This window comes from Pieris napi, chromosome 20 (genome assembly GCF_905475465.1).
Source record: "Pieris napi chromosome 20, ilPieNapi1.2, whole genome shotgun sequence".
In the NCBI taxonomy this organism is placed as follows: Eukaryota; Metazoa; Arthropoda; class Insecta; order Lepidoptera; family Pieridae; genus Pieris; species Pieris napi.
In genome coordinates, this window is record NC_062253.1 from 9,408,609 (window position 1) to 9,428,762 (window position 20,154).

General features: G+C 34.3%; 1 protein-coding gene across 2 annotated transcripts in view; it reads left to right on the forward strand.

Annotated features, from left to right (window-relative positions):
- The window catches only part of LOC125059628 (solute carrier organic anion transporter family member 74D), a 73,637-nt gene that overhangs the window by 2,723 nt on the left and 50,760 nt on the right, over window positions 1–20,154 (forward strand). The window contains exon 2 of one of the 2 annotated variants that reach the window (XM_047664129.1): window positions 3,082–3,120. The gene's annotated coding sequence lies outside the window, so the exon portion shown is untranslated. Of the gene's footprint in view, window positions 1–3,081; window positions 3,121–16,510; window positions 16,666–20,154 lie in introns of those variants that run through there. The other variant, XM_047664128.1, reaches the window with a different exon arrangement.

The window sequence follows — 20,154 nt, forward strand, 5'->3', positions numbered from 1 at the left end:
ATGAATGCAGCGATTTGTTTGGTAAGAGAATGGCTGCAGAGAAATCCTACTCAGCCAGTATGTCACAGGAGAACTTTATTAATTACCAGAAGCTTGATGCTAAAATTAAAAGGTTGGTATCCAGGAAGAAAAGATGTGGTTGGATACAATTTTGCGAATCCCTTAGCCCTCGTTCTCCATCCTCTATTGTGTGGTCTAATGTGAGGAGATTCCGTCGTTCCCTGAACCATGTTAATCCTTCTTCAAATAACCCTTCTGACTGGCTTAACAACTTTGCGGATAAACTGGCTCCACCTTTCGCTCCCTATGTGGACTCATTTCTAAGTTCTACGCCAGCTCCGGCTAACAATGAAATGGATGCTCCCTTTTCTTTCTCTGAGCTTCAAATCGCTCTTAATGGTCTCAAAGATTCAACTCCAGGGGAAGATGGCGTTCCATATTCCTTCCTGACTAGACTAAATGACAAAGCTAAACTTTACTATCTAAAAATAATCAACAAAATTTTTGAAACTGGTATTATACCGACATCTTGGACATCTCAAATAGTCATTCCCATTCTCAAACCTGGAAAAAACCCTTCAGATTCAAATTCTTATCGTCCCATAGCTTTGTCATCTACTTTAGCTAAAGTAACGGAACACCTTCTTAAAAACCGACTGGAATGGTTAATGGAAAGTAGAAATATTCTCCCCTCATCCCAATTTGGGTTCCGGAAGGGTATGAGTACCACAGACAGCCTCAGTATACTGACAACAGACATTCGCCTAGCCTTTACAAAAGGAGAGTACCTTGTGGGTGTGTTTCTTGATATTGCTTCTGCATATGACAGTGTCCTACTTCCAGCGCTCAGGCAGAAACTGCTTAAGCTGAGTGTTTCTTCGAGGATGGTACATCTCATATGTAATCTGCTATTTACCAGATCTATTTTGATAAAGCATCAGAATACCTCTCTTCCCCCCAGACTAGTCTGGAAAGGTCTCCCTCAAGGCTCAGTTCTCAGCCCTCTGCTCTATAGCATTTATACCTATGACCTCGAACTGTCTGTTACCAGTTTTTGCAATATTTTACAATATGCTGATGATATTGTCCTCTATCACAGCTCAAGCAGTATAGGGGAAGTATCCTGTCGTATCAATTCTGCTTTGTATTATCTAGGCCAGTGGTTGTCTGACCACGGCTTGTCCCTGTCAGTGGGCAAATCTCAGGCAGTGGTGTTTACAAGGAAGAGATACATTCCCACTCTACTCATTTCATTTGAAAATCAAGCAATCAACCTGACAGATAAAGCAAAATTTTTAGGTATTTATTTAGACAACCGGCTGAACGGAATTGCCCATTCTGAACACATTATCAAAAAATGCGAAAAAGGTATTAACGTACTAAGAGCAGTAGCGGGAGTTTGGTGGGGCGCTCACCCCTATTCTTTAAAGTTATTGTATAATGCCTTAGTACGTAGTCATATGGATTACTGTATGTTTGTTCTGGATCCCTTTAACAAATCAGCTGCTGAGAAACTAAACAAAATTCAATATAGGTGCCTTAGAATCATTCTAGGTGCAATGAAATCCTCCCCCACTAATGCTTTGCAGGTAGAGTGTGTTGATCCTCCTCTACACATCCGCCGGCAGTATTTATGTGACCGCTTTGTTAGCAAGATGTTACAGCTATCATCCCACCCTCTTTGGCATCGATTATCCCAACTATCACATTCTCCTTGTACCCGCAACTCCTCTTCCTATCTGCTAGATAGCTATCTAAAGTTCACCAGCCTCCCTAACCCCCTGATATCTTTTCCAATAAATCCCCTGTATTCTACTTCTTATAAAGCCCTGGTATACAAACCTCCCATCATCACAGACCTTGGTCTGATCAAAGGAGCCCCAGATACCAACATCAAATTACAAAGCTATATTAATCAAAATTGGCCAAATCATCTTCTTATTTACACTGACGCATCAAAGCTGTCTCCAGACGGCTGTGTTGGTGCTGCCTGTTGGGTTCCTCGGTATAGAATTATCCTGAAATTTAAATGTCCTCCCGAATCTTCAGTGTTCACAGGAGAGGCCACTGCTCTATTGGAAGCAATCCTGTTTGCACACTCCCATAACATACAACAGACAGCTATTTTGACAGACTCTTTTAGTTGTTTAATGTCCATTAAAGAAAACCCATTTCGCAGCAAATCACGTTTTCCCATTATTCTAAAAATCAGGGAGACTCTGCTCTCTTGTAATCAAAAAGGATTGTCTATCATACTAGTTTGGATTCCTAGCCACTCAGGTATCCCTGGAAACGAGACTGCTGATTCATGTGCCAAATCAGCTGTTGAGTCAGGTTCTCTAGATCATTTTGAAAATTCAGCACAGGATCTTTGTACTCTTGCAAAGACATATCTGGACAGAACCTGGAAGACATTTTGGAATGACTCCAAATCGGTTAAGGGTAAGTTTTATGCTTCCATCCAACCAAACATACCAAGACAACCCTGGTTTTGTCATTATCGGAATGCAAATCGCTGGATTACATCCACAATCTCACGTCTTCGTCTTGGTCATGCTTGCACCCCTGTTCATCTAGCCAAGCTCCGGATAAGGGATCACTCTATCTGTGAGTGTGGCTTGGATGAAGGCACTGTATCTCACATTCTATTTAATTGTCCCAAACTAACCTATCCTCTCTATGACGTTCTTCCCCGTAAAGTCCCCCGTCCTTTAAGCGTTAAATGTTTGTTAATGTTTGTGTTTAGTCCATATTGTAGATTTTTATGTAAATATATAGAAAGCAATAAAATTAAAGTGTAATATATATATAAAAATTATTATAAAGAGGAAACAGTATTTAATAATGGTATTATTACTCACTCATATTTGTGTTGTCTGTGCAGCCTTAAAACTAACAATCGAATTGCAACTATTTTGTTTTTGTTTAGGTGCATATTCAAAAATAACTTAATTATTATTTTCACCGATCAATCTCCATCGTGCCTTCTCCATCTACACGACACTGGCGAAGTACCTTGTGCCCAGTTGGCACATATAAAAGCCATTAAAAAAAAAAAAAAAAAAAAAAAAAAAAAAAAAAAACAGTGATATGTGTATATCATTGATATAACTTTATAAGGTTAGTGAATTTACTTGTTACTTGTAACAGACATGTAAAATAAGAGCAACACGATTATATTAGTTGTATTAAACCTAATTTTAATGCACTACCATGTAAATTTTGGTAACATGCTAAAATGTAACATATGACTTTGCATATTTAAAATATCCTATGAAGATAAGGTTTTGCTGAATAATTAAATACCTATGTTAAGGTGTATTTGAGCCTGCTTGTACTAGTTATGCTTTTATTTTACTACTTTGTTTTTCCTAATTGATTTAATTAAAGGAAGCTTAAAATTTCTCTGAGACTCTTAGCTGACATTCATTAAATAAATTTATTAGGTATGTTATACCCCATATTAAATCCAGACTGTGCAATCCAAGTATTTTTTAATTCAAAATAATATTTGAGTTGATTGAAGAACTGTTGTTGTTGTGGACATTTCTGAACTCATTATTTTTTTATTGATCTTTGTAAATATATATTGTTGTAAATTTTGAAAAAAATTGGTTGTGCCACACAAAAATGTGTGAAAACTATGTTTAAAAATGACTCAGTGCTTATTTTAAAATATGAAAGTAATTTTACATCTTTCACTGTTTATGTATGTTAGTAAAGGTATGTTTTTTTACTGATTTGTTCGAAAATGTCAAAAAGTGTTACTAAGTAAACACTTTGTTTAAAATTTGGTAATTTTTGAACAAGTGGGACCAATCTTAGCAAATATATTCAGAATGGAAGAGTAAAGAAATTTTTTTGTAACAACATTAAACAATTTCAATAAAAGATTACCACCAGTGGTACCAGTTTTAGTAAGAACACTGTTAGTTACCAAACTCTGAAGGGTATAAAAACATGAAGTGTTGAACCTCACTTGATGTAAAGTGATCAGCTACATAGCTACCACGTTACTATAACATTGAAATAGCAATAATTATGATATTACTTATTTCAATGTTTTTTGTTTTGCTCTGTTTTCATACTGACAGAATTATCGAGAGAACTTTATTGTAATTGGATTTTTACTAAGACATCATTGTGTTTTGGTTAGGAAGTACCTAATCAAGGACTGGGCTAATTTGAGCAAATTGATTTTCAACCAATCAATACATTTACTCAAATAGAGATAATGGAAAATGAAATGAATTTATTTAAATTCAATAATTATTTATATTCAATAATACAATTATTCTAATTATTCTCTATGATAAAATACAGGTACAACATGTTTAATTAACTTGTAATATGATAATTTGATTGCAATATAGGAAAGTGCACTTTGTTATCTCACCTCAAACGAAAGTGAGCGCGACCGGGCGACCGGCTAGTGTGGGTTACCTCACAGTGGTATGCGTAGACGGGACCATTTCACTTTCCTAGACAGAAAGTATTTGTGTTTCTATAAATTATTTTACAAATATTGTTTTAAACAAGTTTCTTATTAAACCTTTAATATATAACCTTATCCGACGATAGTAATCAATCATCGTTAATTACCTATTAGTATATTTCACTTGCGTTATTTCGATCGTGGTCTGATGTTAACTTATAGATTCCCGAATAAAATGTTAAATACAAAAATATTTTTTCTATTCAAACGTTCTTTTATTATATTTTTAAATTCAAAATAGTTTAAGCAAACACACACATAGCTTCTTAATATTATCTCTATCGTTTTAGAGACCTATTTTTGTCGCGGTATGGGCTTGCTCTAAATAATTTTATTTCTATGCAATGTGTTTGGGGGATTTATTTATTACAACTAAATGCATCGTTTGTACGGACTCTAGTTTTGCTAGCTATGTAGGTACGTTACGGAATTCGTACTTTCGAGAAGATACGTATAATATATTACTATGATGGTATTTATAAAACATACGCCAGTACTTCGTCCGGTTTTAAAACTGTTTAAGTTTTAGGTTCTAATTCATACCTAGTTTTAAACGATCTTAGTCTTCAATTGTTGTCTAAAGCTTTATCAATCAGTTTCGTCTTCGATCTAAGAGATCTCCTAAATGTACCATTATAGCCTGCATCTCCCAACGCAATACAGGGTAATATAAAAAAGTAGCCAGCTTCTATGTCTGACACGTCATGTTACTTTCGTCACGTTGTTTTTCTCGTATCGCACTGGCTAATGCACGACCGAGTCGATAGTCTAACATCACTGGAATATAAATTGTACTGTATTCTTAATTGTACCAGAATTGTACTTTACGAAAAAGGTAATGTGGTGTAAAATACCTACTAATAATAAAAGAAATTATTATTAGTAGGTATATTACCGAAATTATTATTAGTAGGTAGAGTTAATAAAAATTTACCTACAAAACCAAATTACCGTTTTATAATCAATTTGTATCAATGAATCGTCTCGATTGTGGCAATAACGTTCCCATTCCAGAAGGTTTCACTCGATTGCCCTCTCGTTTTTAAAACCACTTCTACCAATTACAGACAATGATGTCCATTGTACACGCTTTTACCGAAAGGACACCACGATCAATTCGTCATTTACAATTTATGTAATGTCAATCTGTTTCAATCAGTGCGGTGTTTGTTAAAGTGTATTGTTATACTCGGTGTTGTTATATTATTTAAAGGTAGATTAACTAATATTAAAGGGGCCTCATAGCCTAGCGGTCTTATTAAGTGGCAGCTAGGTGAGGGGTACCGGGTTCGATTCCCGGTTCGAGGGCAAGTTTTAATTTAATTTAAATTTGTTTTCGGTCTTTGGGAGGGTTGTGCGGTACCGGGCGCGTGCCTAAATGGAGGACACGGTCGAATTTCTAAAGACAAGCACGAATTATAAAAAATCCTATACTTGACGCTGGCTAATGCACAAATCGTGCCAGAGCAAGAAAAAAAATATAGTAATGAATAAAGTGACCATTTATTATTTGACTCACAACGGTACATTGGTTAAATTTAGGTCAAATAATAAGTAGTCAATGAAAAATATTTTTTTTTAAAGTTATTTATTTGAACTCAAACTCAAAATGTCTTTATTCATGTAGGTAAACAAGTACACTTATGAATTGTCAGAAAGAAGTAGACATTAACTACCAGTTCGCAAGTCAAGGGCGTAGAGCGGGGAAGACGAACTGGCAAGAAACTTTCCGCCACTCTTTTTAATCCAAGTATTGTATTTAGAAATAGTAGTAGTATTTAGAAATATGTAGTTAGTTGGCATAAAAGTTACGAATCACAAAATATAGGTACTCAAAATGTTTAGTTATATTTATATTTATCAGAAGAGCAAATTTGTTTTAATATAGTTGGTGACGATTACAAATAAGAATGAAACTCTTGACACGTTTGTTTTATATTCTGCTGCTGAAATATTCGCGCGCTTTCTAAAAACGGGACAATTTTGCGTCCCTCAGTTCATTTCGGGGAAACCGGGACTCGTAATTGGAAAAAGGGACAGTCCCATTCAAAACGGGACGTCTGGTCACGTTAGTAATGAATGACTTTGAGTTTAGAACTTTAGTACATAATCTTATCAAGTATCATGATTTGTGGTACTTGCATTTTTACTGTTGTCATGTTGTGTTTTCAGATATCCCTTTTCGACTTTAAAATGAGGTTATCAGTTCGACGTGTATTTTTTAATATTTGAGAGAAGTCTAGCCTTAATCTTGGCAAAACATTCATTTGTGTCAAGATTACAGAAGTTTAAACACAGCACGAAAGAACCTTTGTTTTATTGGTATGAAAGTCTAGACTATAATTTGCAGCTTCTGAGTTTGGTAGGAGGCACCCGAAATGGGTTAAGTGGGTATTGTTTACCCGGCTCTTAGTAGCAGAGTCTATACTGTATAATTTGCAGCTTCTGAGTTTGGTAGGAGGCACCCGAAATGGGTTAAGTGGGTATTGTTTACCCGGCTCTTAGTAGCAGAGTCTATACTGTATAATTTGCAGCTTCTGAGTTTGGTAGGAGGCACCCGAAATGGTTTAAGTGGGTACTGTTCACCCGGCTGTTAGCAGATCTTTCCTGGGGTAAGTTGAGGCTCTGTATCTCGTACTCTCTGGGGATGAGTAAAAACCCCGGATATACAAAAAATACAAAGTCCAAACCTGTGTTTGTACTAAGCGTTTATGTGCCCGAGAACTTACAGATAGGTAATGCAATCCATTCGAGATCGTTAATTCGAGATATCGTGGGATTAAGAATAACAATCCCGCGAGATTTAGGTATTTTCAAGATTTGTGAACTGTAAGTTACAGCTTATAAAGAAGTAATATAAGGATTAAATTATAGTTTTTTTGTTTATCCGTGATATTTTAACACTAATTTAAACTCCATTCAATATTATTACAAAAACCGTGTACAATTGTTGGTAATTGCTATGTTAAAATAATATGCCAGTCTTATTCAGGTAATACACGTTTAAATCGTTCTGTAGTCGCTGATGTCGCGAGAACAGTCTCGCCACGGTGTGAATCATTTGTTAATTATATTGATATTTTTTACAAGTAACACATTGTAATACCAAAAAGTTCTTAACAAAACAAATAATGCTATCTATATTGCTAATGATATATAATATTAATACGTTATAATTAATAATCTCAATATATTTAATTTTTTCTTTCTTTGGATAGTCTGAAAGACTTGATTATAACAAATAATGAGCTTCAATTTTTACTTATTTGGAATTGTGTTTTAGATAAATTCAAAAAACCCGAAGTAAATTGAAATTGTGAATTTGAATGAATTAATTTTGAATTGTGAAATTGAGTAAGTTTAAATTGTAGTATATTAAATTGTGCTTCGTGGACCGAGAGTATTGCTACATTGTATAAATTTCTTAAATCATGCGGGCGACCGAATCGCGGCTGTTGTAATGCATTTAATATGAATTAACCCAATGTTCACGTATCACGTACAGAAATAAATGCAAGCTGCCGTAATTATTTACTTTTGTGTCATTTGGATCGATTTTTTTTTATTCCGCATTGTGATAGTTTTAATGAAACGTTATTAATATCTCAATTATTTTAATATAGAGCGCGACTATATTTACGAAACTTAGTTTCACCACAGCTTAAGGTTATTATCATGATTTCCGTTTATTATGTTCCTATTATATAAAAGGAGTGTGGGTTTAGTGGTTACACTGGACTCTTAATGTAGAGACTGTTCGAATTACGGCTGGGCGATCGCTCGTACCGCGTACGGTGAAGGAAAACATCATAAGGAAACCTGCGTGCATTAGACTAGTGTTTCCCTACCTTTTTTGTGCCATACCCCACCTTAGCCTTTATAAAATTCTCATCCCCCCCTATTATGAATATAAAAAAATTGAATTGTTCACTTAAGAACTCTTGTTTAATGATAGGTTTAAAGCACACAGTAAGTAATTTTTCAAAACATATAATGAAAAAGTGGAATTCAAATTCCAAATAATTTTAAGAAATTTTCTTAAATTTCCCCTGCTGGACGTGGTCCCCACGGGAAACACTGCGCTGTCCAAATATCCACGGCGTGTGTCACCTACTCAAAAATAAATAGACGATAACATACGGTTAAGACAGGATTAGGGTTGTATCGCCACTGGTTTTATTTAAATGAGTATTGCATAACTCCAGTTGCAAGTAGAAGTAAATGAGATGCCGGTTGTTCGGGTGTTTTATATACAAATTTATATTCAACATAAATATTAACAACGCGCAATGCGTCAACGCTGAATTTGAAACTCAGATCGTGATCGCAATTGACTTTCATCAAGGTACATTGGTAACTTACGACGCAATTGCATTTTAGCCAAAATATATCGGAAGATAAGGTAGTAGAGGACTATTTGTCAGGAACGTGCGACATTTGTGCCTTCTGGTTGTGCAAACTTTGTGACCTGTTAATTAAGCTCACTAATTCAAAGTTAAAATCATTTATTCATTTAGGTAACACAATGTACACTTATGAACGTCAATAAAGAAAAACTTAAATCAAGGGCGTAGAACGTTCGAGAAGAACTGGCAATAAACTCTCCGCCACTGACATGACATCTTCAAGTAATTAATAAAAAAACATAAAAACAAAGATTTGTCCTCTATCAACAGTAGGCATGGTGAAATAGGATCACGAACTTACATTCCCGTGGGAACAACATGCAAATACATAGTAGAAATAACTAACATCACCGCATACACGAATTCAAGTTCGACCAGTCACCACAAGTAGCACCCGTTCACGAGTATGACGCATGGCCAGCCATCGGCCTTTAAGAGCTTTGTAAGACTTAAACATTCATGACGTGACAGAGTTTTTGGGAGCTGTCTTCCCTTCTTAAATATATACAGGGTGTCCCAAAAGTCGACGTCAAGTCGAAATTTTCTCATAGGTCATGCCACACCAGTTATCAGAAAAGTTAAAAAAAAAAATAAGTCATGTATTTTTGAAGTTATGGATATTTTCCTTTTATTCCAGAAAATGTACACCATGTGACAGTTTTTTCATTCCTGTTGTTACAAATATTTACTTTTTGCCAAATTTTTTTCTCTTACGTCATACCGAATAGTGTTTTATGTAACCTATGATCCTAAACTCTGTGCTGATCACTCCAACTTTTAGGAAAATGTCATTTTATACCGTACCAAGTTTTCAAAATTAATTTTCGCACTACTTCAACTGATCGTCCTGAAAAAAAAATGTACTACTCCAGTTTGGCAAGTAGCTTTAAAAGTTAGCGCATTTAATAGGGATTCTACAGTGGTATAACACTGAGTCCATTATTTCTTAGATCGGCCATTTTTTTTTGTTAAACAAAGTTTGTTGTAAGATGATGTAAAGTTCGATTAAATTTAAAATAGAGTAATGGAGGTAAACTAAAATCTATTACTATTGAATATGTAGTCTAGACAGCAGTAAAAACTTGGCTAAGGTGAATGACCACGTTCTCTATAAGATTCTTATAAAAAGTCGTTCTAATACAGCAATGCAGGCGATACTTGCCGATTCAAAAGGGTGACGGAGAGTTTATTGCCAGTTATACTCGTCTGTTGTATTTATAACATGGACTAGCTGACCCGGCAAACGTTGTTTTGCCATGTCATTTCTAGGAAAAAAATTTTAGTTCAATAAAAATAACTATCTAGTTATAGTATAATGAAAAATAGGGGTTAATCGTAGAGGGGTGAAAGTTAAGGGTTGCATGTATTTTTAATGCCACATAATAAAAAAATAAAAACCCCTTATTACTTAGGGGGTTGAAAGATAGATAGTAGCCGATTCTAAGACTTACTGAATATGCATAAAAAAGAATCGGTCGAGCCGTTTCGGAGGAGTATGGGAACGAACATTGTGACACGAGAATTTTATATATTAGATATAAAATAAAAATCACAGTTTAAGTTACAATCTATGACAATCACGGGAGACATAAGATTTACAAATAAATAAATAAAATTTAATAGTTAATTAATAGACAGATTAAGGTACTTAGGTACCTAATAACGCTTTTTTAAATTTATCAGCCCGCTATATAATACGCTCTTAGTAGTGTTCACTCTATTGAATTTGTGAAGAATCAATTTGAGTTCTACGGTCTTAGTTCAATAACTAAAGGTAAATTTAGGAGCAGTGTTGGCCTAGTGGCTTCAGCGTGCGCCTCGCATGCCTGAAGTCCTAGGTTCGACCCCCGGCTGTGCACCAATGGACTCTTTTACTGTGTGCGAATTTAACATTCGCTCGAACGATGACGGAATACATCGTGAGGAAACCGACATGTCTTAAACCCAAAAAGTCGACGGTGTATGTCAGGCACAGGAGACTGACAGACCTAAGAGAGGTTGTAGCGCCACTGATTTTTTTTTAACATTAAATAAAGTATTAATTTTTACTGACGTTCATAAATGTACCTGGTGTTACCCGTTTAAATGATAATTTGTTGTAATAAACGGCTAAGTCTACTTATGTATTTCTAATTATGAAACTTTTCCAATGACATACTAATCAGTATAAATTACCAGTAGTTGCTACTAGGCGTATAATTTATCGATTTATTTTGATATACTCAATTGTTTATTGGTTTTTTCCATATCTAGCATGTTAAGCAAGCCAATATACACATACGTTTTTACCTTAATATTTAGCGAAGGGCGACATACTTGTGTAACGTATATTAATCATTGAACTGTCTCCAAAAACACTTAATATTAAATAGCAATATTTTTATTTCTATTGATTAGTATTGTCCAAGAGAATTGAATGCACCCCACTAATATTATAAACGCAAAAGTTTGTAAGGGGCCGTCCATAAATTACGTGAGGTGTTTAAGGGGTGGGGGGGGGGTCGAGTCAAATCTCATTTAATCTTACATTGGAGAGAGGGGGGTCTCGGCAAATATCACGCAATTTTTTTTCTGATTGAAAAAAAAAATGGGAAAACGGTTGACCATAAAGGCCATCTCTGCAACTTCCCGCTAACTCCATACCTAAACGCTCAACATTTCACTTATTTTGTTTTAGTCGTAAATAAAAGCACGAAGCAATTTTTTTTTCTTTTTACAATAACAATCCAACGCGTTTACGAAAGCAACCCACATTTTGAAAAATCTCACGTGAGATTGGGGGATAGGGGAGGAGGTTGAATAAAATCTCACGACATCTCACCAGGGGGGAGGGAGGTACAGAAAATTAAAAAAAAACACCTCACGTAATTTATGGACGCCCCCTAAGAATGGATGGATGTTTGTTAATCTTTCTCTTAAAAACTACAGAATGGATTTTATTGAAACTTTACAATAATATAGCTTATACATCATACAACACATAGCCTACAATTTATAAAGATATTGTGTGAATTGTCCAAAATATAAAGTAAGTAGGAAAAAATGCAACCTGCGAGGTATTCTGGCGTGCGCTGCCAAAACCGCTAGAGTTACATATATCTAATGTATGATGGAAATGTTTATCTTAAATAGTCCCAGAAAAAAGTCCGTCACAGTATATATCTATGTCTTATGTTTGAGCCATTATAGCCAAAATAGTGAACCATAACTACAATAAAAATTGATCATTTATTTTAAATACACATTTGGTAGTAATCAATTGATTCCTATGAAAATACATACTTTTATCGCTTCTGGTATTTAAAGTAAATAAAATATGTCTTTTACGCTACATCATTTGGACAAATATTATTTTAATCCTGCGCAGAGTAGTTTGAAATAAATAGGCTATTATTTTGAAGTCGCTATGCCATACGTCAATTTAACTTTCGGTATTTGAAGTCGGTTAAAAACGTTTATTTCGCCTCAAAGTCAAAATTTAAATGTAATAAAAATTCATCATACATAATACATGCCATGAAACGGTTCGCATCCTACACGTTTTAATTCTGGAGTTTTGTTAAAATTGTCTATATTGGATCTACTTTTTTATTTATTTATTGACAGAAACTGGTTAACGCTTGCCATATTCGGACATATTTAGGTTTAATGAGTCATTTTATGTAGTTAATAGCAGGTGCCTGCGACTTCGTCTGCGCAGGATTAGTATTTCGAGTAGCTTATACTAGCGTGGCGTAGAAAAAACTACGTATGGCATAGCGACTTCAAAATAATAGCCTATTTATTTCAAAACCGCGACTTCGTCTGCGCAGGATTAAAATAATATTTGTCCAAATGATGTAGCGTAAAAGACATACTATTTTATCTACTTCAAATACTAGAAACGATAAAAGTATCTATTTTCATTTAGGAATCAATTGATTACTACCAAATGTGCAATGTGAATTTTTAATAAATTACGAATTTTTATTCTAGTTATGGTTCACTATTTTGGCTATAATGGCTCAAACATAAGACATAGATATATACTGTGGCGGACTTTTTGTGGGACTAATTAAGATAAACATTTCCATCATACATTAGATATATGTAACTCTAGCGGTTTTGGCAGCGCACGCCGGAATAGCTTGCAGGTTGCATTTTTTCCTACTTACTTGATATTTTAGACAATTTACATAAAATCTTTATAAATTGTAGCCTATATGTTATTTTGATGTATAAGCTATATTATTGTAAAGTTTCATTAAAATCCATTCAGTAGTTTTTAAGTGAGAGAGTAACAAACATCCATCCATACTTACAAACTTTGACGTTTGTAATTAGTAGGATGTAGTAACTACTGAAACGATTATGGTAGCGATAAGAACTTGGATAAGAATGTGCCGTTTGACAAGCTTTTTGTTAGTTTCTGACTCTAGCCATACATTAATATAGAATTTTTGAGCTGGTATTGTTCCAAATAGGAGCACAACGCTGTTCAAGTTTCCATACAAAAATGTAATTAACTATTCTGTAACATTTCCATAAAAGGTCTAAGGGTGAGATCTATAGTGCGCACTTGGACTTTGCTCAGACTTTACTTACGAAAAACACTAAGGTTAAACTATGATTTAGTATATTTATAGACGTTTTAACGGTGAGATTAAGCTAAGCTCAAGCTAAGACAGAAATTGATGTTTCATTTCATGCAATACCTTCTTTATTATCCTTTAAAAAAGTAAGGAATGGTTATAGTTAAGTCTGAGCAAAGTCTAAGTGCGCTCTATAGATCTCACCCTAAGACCTCATTTCTAAACAGAGCCGCTCGCAGTCATTAGATACTATAATTGAAGTTATACTTATTTTGGCGCGTTGGCGAAAAATTATGAGAGTAAATTTTTACGATACGCGCGCACACCGTCACAAAAAACCGACACCCTGAGTTATCTATAGTCAACATTTTAGTTTTTTCTATTCTTAGTGTCGTTTTTTCTACAAACGTAGAATATTTTTTTTATCTTGTTTACGCCAAAGAAGTATAACTTCTAACGCGTGTACATAAGTATATTTGCACACGTTTTTTTTAACATAAGAAAGTGTAGCACTTAGTACTTACGTGCGCTAACACTAGATAGATATTATACCATAAAAATATAGATTTAGATTTGAGAGTTTATCTAAATTCTTACACAATAAATGGTATTTAAGACAATCTAATAGAAAAGTAGCGTTGCCCTAGTGGCTTGGGCCCAAATCCCTGAGGTCGTGCGTTTGAATAACGGCTGTGCTCTAATGAAGTTTTCTTTCCATGTGCATTTGTCAAACCATGATGACATGTGTCAGACAGAGAAGGTTGATCTATATCTATAAAATAAGAGAACGAAGAAAGACAAGACCCATATAGTGTAGCGCCACATGATTATTACAATCTAATAAACTAACATTAATCTAATAATATATATAAGCTTTTTAAGTCAGATACTTTTACATTTAATCACGTATCTATTTCAATCTTCTTTTAGGTATCTGTGTGCCCTTTTTTGGCAAAGGCCTCCTCCAAATCCAGCCATTCCTCTCACTGTGCCACTCTCTGCCATGTACACTGCTGTTTCTTTAATTTGGTATATCAACCTTCTAAGTTGTCTTCCCCTTATTCGTTTGCTGTACCTTGGGCACCAGTTTAGTACTTTTTTGCTCCATTTTTCTTTTCCTCTTGCCATGTACCCCGCCTATTTCCACTAGTTTATTTATTTTTATTGTAACATCTGTTCCCTTAGTTTTTCTTAATGCTTTATTTTAATAATATATTCTTTAATAATAATATGTAAATAGCCTTAATAAACAATTGTAACTGCTTGATCTAATATTGAAATCTAGACTGAGCTAATTGCGTCATATAGTAAAAACTAAAAAATAGAGATAATGATTACATAAAGAGAATAATTTAATAATTTATTTACGCCTGATATACAAGTTTGAAAGTGTAACAGGTATTATTTAATAGTGGTGATTCAAAACTGCTTATAATAATAATATCTTATTTGCAAGAATATGCTAGCAAAATGTTGTGGTATAATCTAAGTTCGCATTCTGCCACACATAATGGCGTGAAAATTTGCCTTAAAGGGTAGAAAAGAAGTTACAATTACATTATGAGCCATATAATTTAGTTAATTCTTATACAGTCGACTCTCGATAATTTGACACTCGTTAATTTAATCTCTCGCTAATTTGAATTTTTTTTCCGGTCCCTTGAAAAATACTCGATAAATTGAATAAAATCAATGATAATTGGTCCCTTCGGTAATTTGAAGTTGAAAAAGTATTATCTTGCTCGCCAACATGCGATAATTTGAAATCCGGTCTTCCCTACTCTCTATAATTTGAAGCGTTTATCATGCACATACCTGTCGTTTGTTTACATACATGCACAGACTTGTCAATTGTATACATAAATTATTCACTCACTCAAAAAAGATTACAGACTTCTTTTCGAAATAAAAATTTGTGAATAATTGTTATAATAATTGTTAATACATAATAAGAATATAGAAATAATAAGTAACAAATTTTGATCAAATTCTTATTTCCTTCAGTCGCCCCTCCCCCTCGTGGTTATTCAAACACTTGTTATGTTGAACTCTTGATAATTTGAAATTTATCTCTGGTCCCTTGAGTTTCAAATTATCGAGAGTCGACTGTATTTACATCATCATCACATTATTAAAATATATTATTACGTTAAAAATTTGTTAAGGGATCAACCAGCAAGGATACCCTGTAACTTCCAAAATCGATGACGACTCCGAATTTAATGTTGAATTGTACTGCGCGATCTCAAGCGGATATTGACTTTGACATCAGCGGACTTTGAGAGAACTATATCGAAACTTGACAAAGACAGCGGGATTGGTATCAATATCGCTATTGGAGATTATAGAGTACCATTGCAGGGGTGGCCAACTAGTTCTGCTTCATGGCGTTTTGCGGTCACACAATAGGGCTGAAAGTGAGGGTGTAGAAAGCCAGATGTTAAATTTATTCGGGAGGCACCCAACCGCGATGCCTGATATTAATATAACTATTTTAGTTTGATTAGATTCGTACATAAAAAGCTAAACGTGTCGGCTCGGCCAATCTATCTCACGATACAAGGTACAAGGTCAAGTTTTAATGTAGAATAAAAACTAGAAACATCTTTTATCCGGACAGTTGTTACGGTTTAGTGACCTACATGCCTAAAAATGTATATTATTAATTTAAGGTATATAGATAAACCAAAAAGATCAAAATCACCTGAGACTTTGGCCTAAATACTAACAGTATTTAGATTATATATTCCTTGAGAAGTTTCTGGAAGGATTCGGTGGCAAAGGTGCACTTAGCACAGTACAAGGCAAGCTGTTATAAAGTTCAATAATTTAAACTAACCTAACCAAGATGAATGTGTACCGTTCTTCGTTTTTGTAAGACTTTGAATGGTGAAAATTGGGTTATTTCAGTGCATTCCGTTCTGAAATGATGAGGACAAGATATAGCCATTGCACGTATCAGTGATAGTGACGTAAGTGAACGGCGTGATTCGCCCAGGCTTTTCGGGGCCCCCACCAACTATTTGTTTACAAGACTCGGCACCGCACGCCGGCACTCGACTCTGACTAGCGCGGCGCGTCGCACCGACAAACAATTGTCGTATTACCGATAAGTGATCTGTGCCGAGTTTTTGGATAACGATAGATGAGCGTATGCGCCGGACCATTTGGGTCTACCACTACTAATACAATCGTAAGTGACTCTCTTTATTACGTCAGATTTCGTGCATTTTTCTAAACTGAATGTTTCGGTGTTTTTTTGGGTTTGAATTCGGAATGGAATATTGTTATACACGATTGCTTATTAAATGGATGTATTTTTCTATCGTTAAGTTTGCTAGTACTTACACTCACGTGCGTTGGGAAGCGGTGGGTGGAAAATTGGTGATTGTTTTGTTAGACGAATGAACGTCAGTTCAACTCACTTCGCGCACTTACAGAATCTTCGCGCTATCAAGATTAGGTCGTAGATAGATAATATTCATATTTTTTGGGTACATTTGATGAAACTTCGTATTACTTAAACGTGAAGTTGTGAAGGTCGTTTTATGTCACTTGAGCACCATTTCGAAACAACCGGTTGGGATGTTTTTTGAGTTGTTGTAATAAAATTAACATATCGCAGGCAGGGATCAAACACGTCACTAGGGAACGCGTTAGTCTAATCACGCTAAAAAAGGAATTTCCATACCTATTGTATTGTTAGTTTTTTTTATAGTTCATTTACTTACAGTTAATCTTATTGAATTGCGTTTTACTTAATTCACAAGACGATCAATTTTTTTGTAAAAAATTCGAAGGCGATTTGTGCATGCAACAAAATTCGAAATTTTGCAGAAGTTTGCGATTTTTAAAGTGTTTCTCGTACAGATTTAGTTCAGTGTACTTAATGATACATACTTTAATGCTTTTTTGTGTCAGATGGCATTCTAAATAGCCTTAACAGATTCTAGATCACATGATACATAATATCTCCAGAGTAGTTTGAAAAAGTATGAAATTCCTTACAGTACTGTCTCTAAGATTTTAGAGATATAGGCCGAATTTTGGATGTCATCTGGCGGATGTATAGTGCACCATATGAGCCCTTTGCTTGCGCTTTTGACATAAAAAGTACGTAAAATTAACTACATATGATGTATACGAAGTTAAGTTACTAAGGACTAAGGATTATTATGTATTTGAAGCAAGGTTTACAAAAGACGCACTTTTAGTCTATGGCATTCTGGAGTAATTGCTTCGAATCTATTTTATTCATAGACATTATTATAGTATTTCTTGAATTGTGTATAGTATAATGTTTTTTCAAAAACACTAATGTGCTTGCCGGGTGGAGTTTGCTTATTAGCAATATTAAATATTTTGTTCACAAAGTCTGTGCGTTGTGTGTTTGACAGGGCGCAATGCACTTTATCTTGTTTAGCCATATTTACACTGCAATTCACTTTGATTACATGCACTGATTTCTGCACTACTGATAATGTTTAATTAAACATTATATATGTAACTGCTCTACTTAAGATACAAGTAAATAGGCATGATTACTTAGATATACGCAGTATTGGCGAAATGTCAATATGTTGTTACTTAGAGTTTATTAGATCCTGGTAAATTATTTTGTATACACTTAATATTTTAAAGTAATATACGCTAGTTTATAAAGCTATGTAGCTAGCTGTTTAAATGTAATATTTCTATACTTCTTGTGTCACAGTATCTATAAGAATATGTTTTGTTTATTTTAGTCTATTTACATAAAGACGTATTTTAACGCTATTATTGCTGTTAACAAAAATTTTGGAGATTCTGAAATTCGAAGGAGACTAGTAATGTCTCCTTTTCGACCTCCAGACGTCTGACCTTTCGTCTCTTGGTATTGGATCATAACCAACCCTTATTTCGGGAGTGTTATCAATTTTAAAGGATATATTTTAGATTTAAGATTGGCTATAATCTAAAATATCTCCTTTAAAATTGAGTTCGTCTAAAGGTCGTTAAGGAGAATTCGTTTGTAAAAATAAATAGAGAGCAATCTATGACTATGATATCCGTATATCAAATACAATGCGTTTTTCACGTACGACAGTTAAATTGTTAAAATGATTAGAGTCAAAACTCGACGTGTGTCAGCCATAGAAGTGTCAGGCTTACAACAAAAAACAACAGGTTTAAAAAAAAATCAAAGAAACGGATGCAATCTGTGGCCTAACGCATAAAAGGTTGGCGAAACTGGGTAATAAATATTAAAGAGGCCAATCGGCTTGTATCCAGACCATATAAATAAATATTAAATGGATAGGTAGTTTTAAATTCAGATTCTATAATGAACGAATATGTCAACTGTCAAATGAAATTTGACAGATGAGATGATTCAAATCAAGTATATGAAAACGTTTGTGTATACTTAACTATCGTTTTTAACCGGTTACAACACTGATAATTCTTTCTTATCTGTCGTTGACCGATGCTTAGAACCGAAACTCAGTTATTAGGGGTTATCTTGTGAAGTAAGTGACTTAAAATTGTTAAATGTACTAATGGAGTTTTTGTCTGTGCGTTTCATACGAAGATCAGTATTAGACACAAAACTATGGTACTATTTTTAAATCGTCGTTTCTTTTGTTTTATATTATCATGACCAACAAAAATATCGCCTATACAGCTTTTTTAATTGTTCTTCTGTTGTATAAGTATACAAGTTTACTCCTATAATTTAATATAATAGTATTATTTAAGAATCGAATAAAATTATCTTAAATAGTTTTTATTAAGAGACTAGCTGACCCGACAGACGTCCTATGAATATTTAATTTATTAAATAAAAAAATTTATTCAAAAACATAGTGTTTTCTGCTGTCAGGTATTTCAAACAACTTGACAGTTGTATGAAATTAATAGTCGTTAAGTATTTTTTAAATGTTTAATGTTCCGCTAAACCTATTTAGTTTTTCATTAATAAGAACCTTTTCCTGACTATAATAAACACGACAAAAATAATTAGCGAAATTGTTCTATCCGTTTAGGGAGCGTTCAAATATTACGTCACGCAATTTTTGGAGATTATTGACCTTCCCCCCCCATGTAACGCGCCTTACGTTTTTCTGTACCCAATAGAAAACCTTTACGTGACCACCCAGTGACTCTTTATACCTAAAAGTTACCATTATGTGGTGTAAAGTACGGGAAAGTCGAATATAATATTAACAATCAGTCAATCACGCGTAATTTCATCCCCGCCCCGCATCGTAACGTTTTACAAGAGGACCCCCCCCTCCTAAAATTCGTTACGTAATACTTGAACGCTCCCTTAGGGTAACCAAGGAAAATAGAGATTCAGTTGTTTATACATAGAGCTTAACAAATAGACGACTACTCATATAGTACTAAAAATAATTTTGTCATTTCGATAGTGACAAAATTGCATAAACCTTATCAATTTTAATATCACCAAATATAGTCAAGTGGCGCGTTCTAGTTCTCCATATGTTTAATATTAGCTAAATTAATTGAGTATAGCAATATTTAATATCAAGTATTACATTAATTAAGCAACGTAAAAATAACGTTATTTGAAAAAAATAATATAAAAGGACTCCCTTTAGGCAAGGTTCCGAAGATACTGGCAGCGTTCCCCTTTTGAATAGCTACACTAAATCTTTGTCTGAGGTAGCTGCCAGCTCTT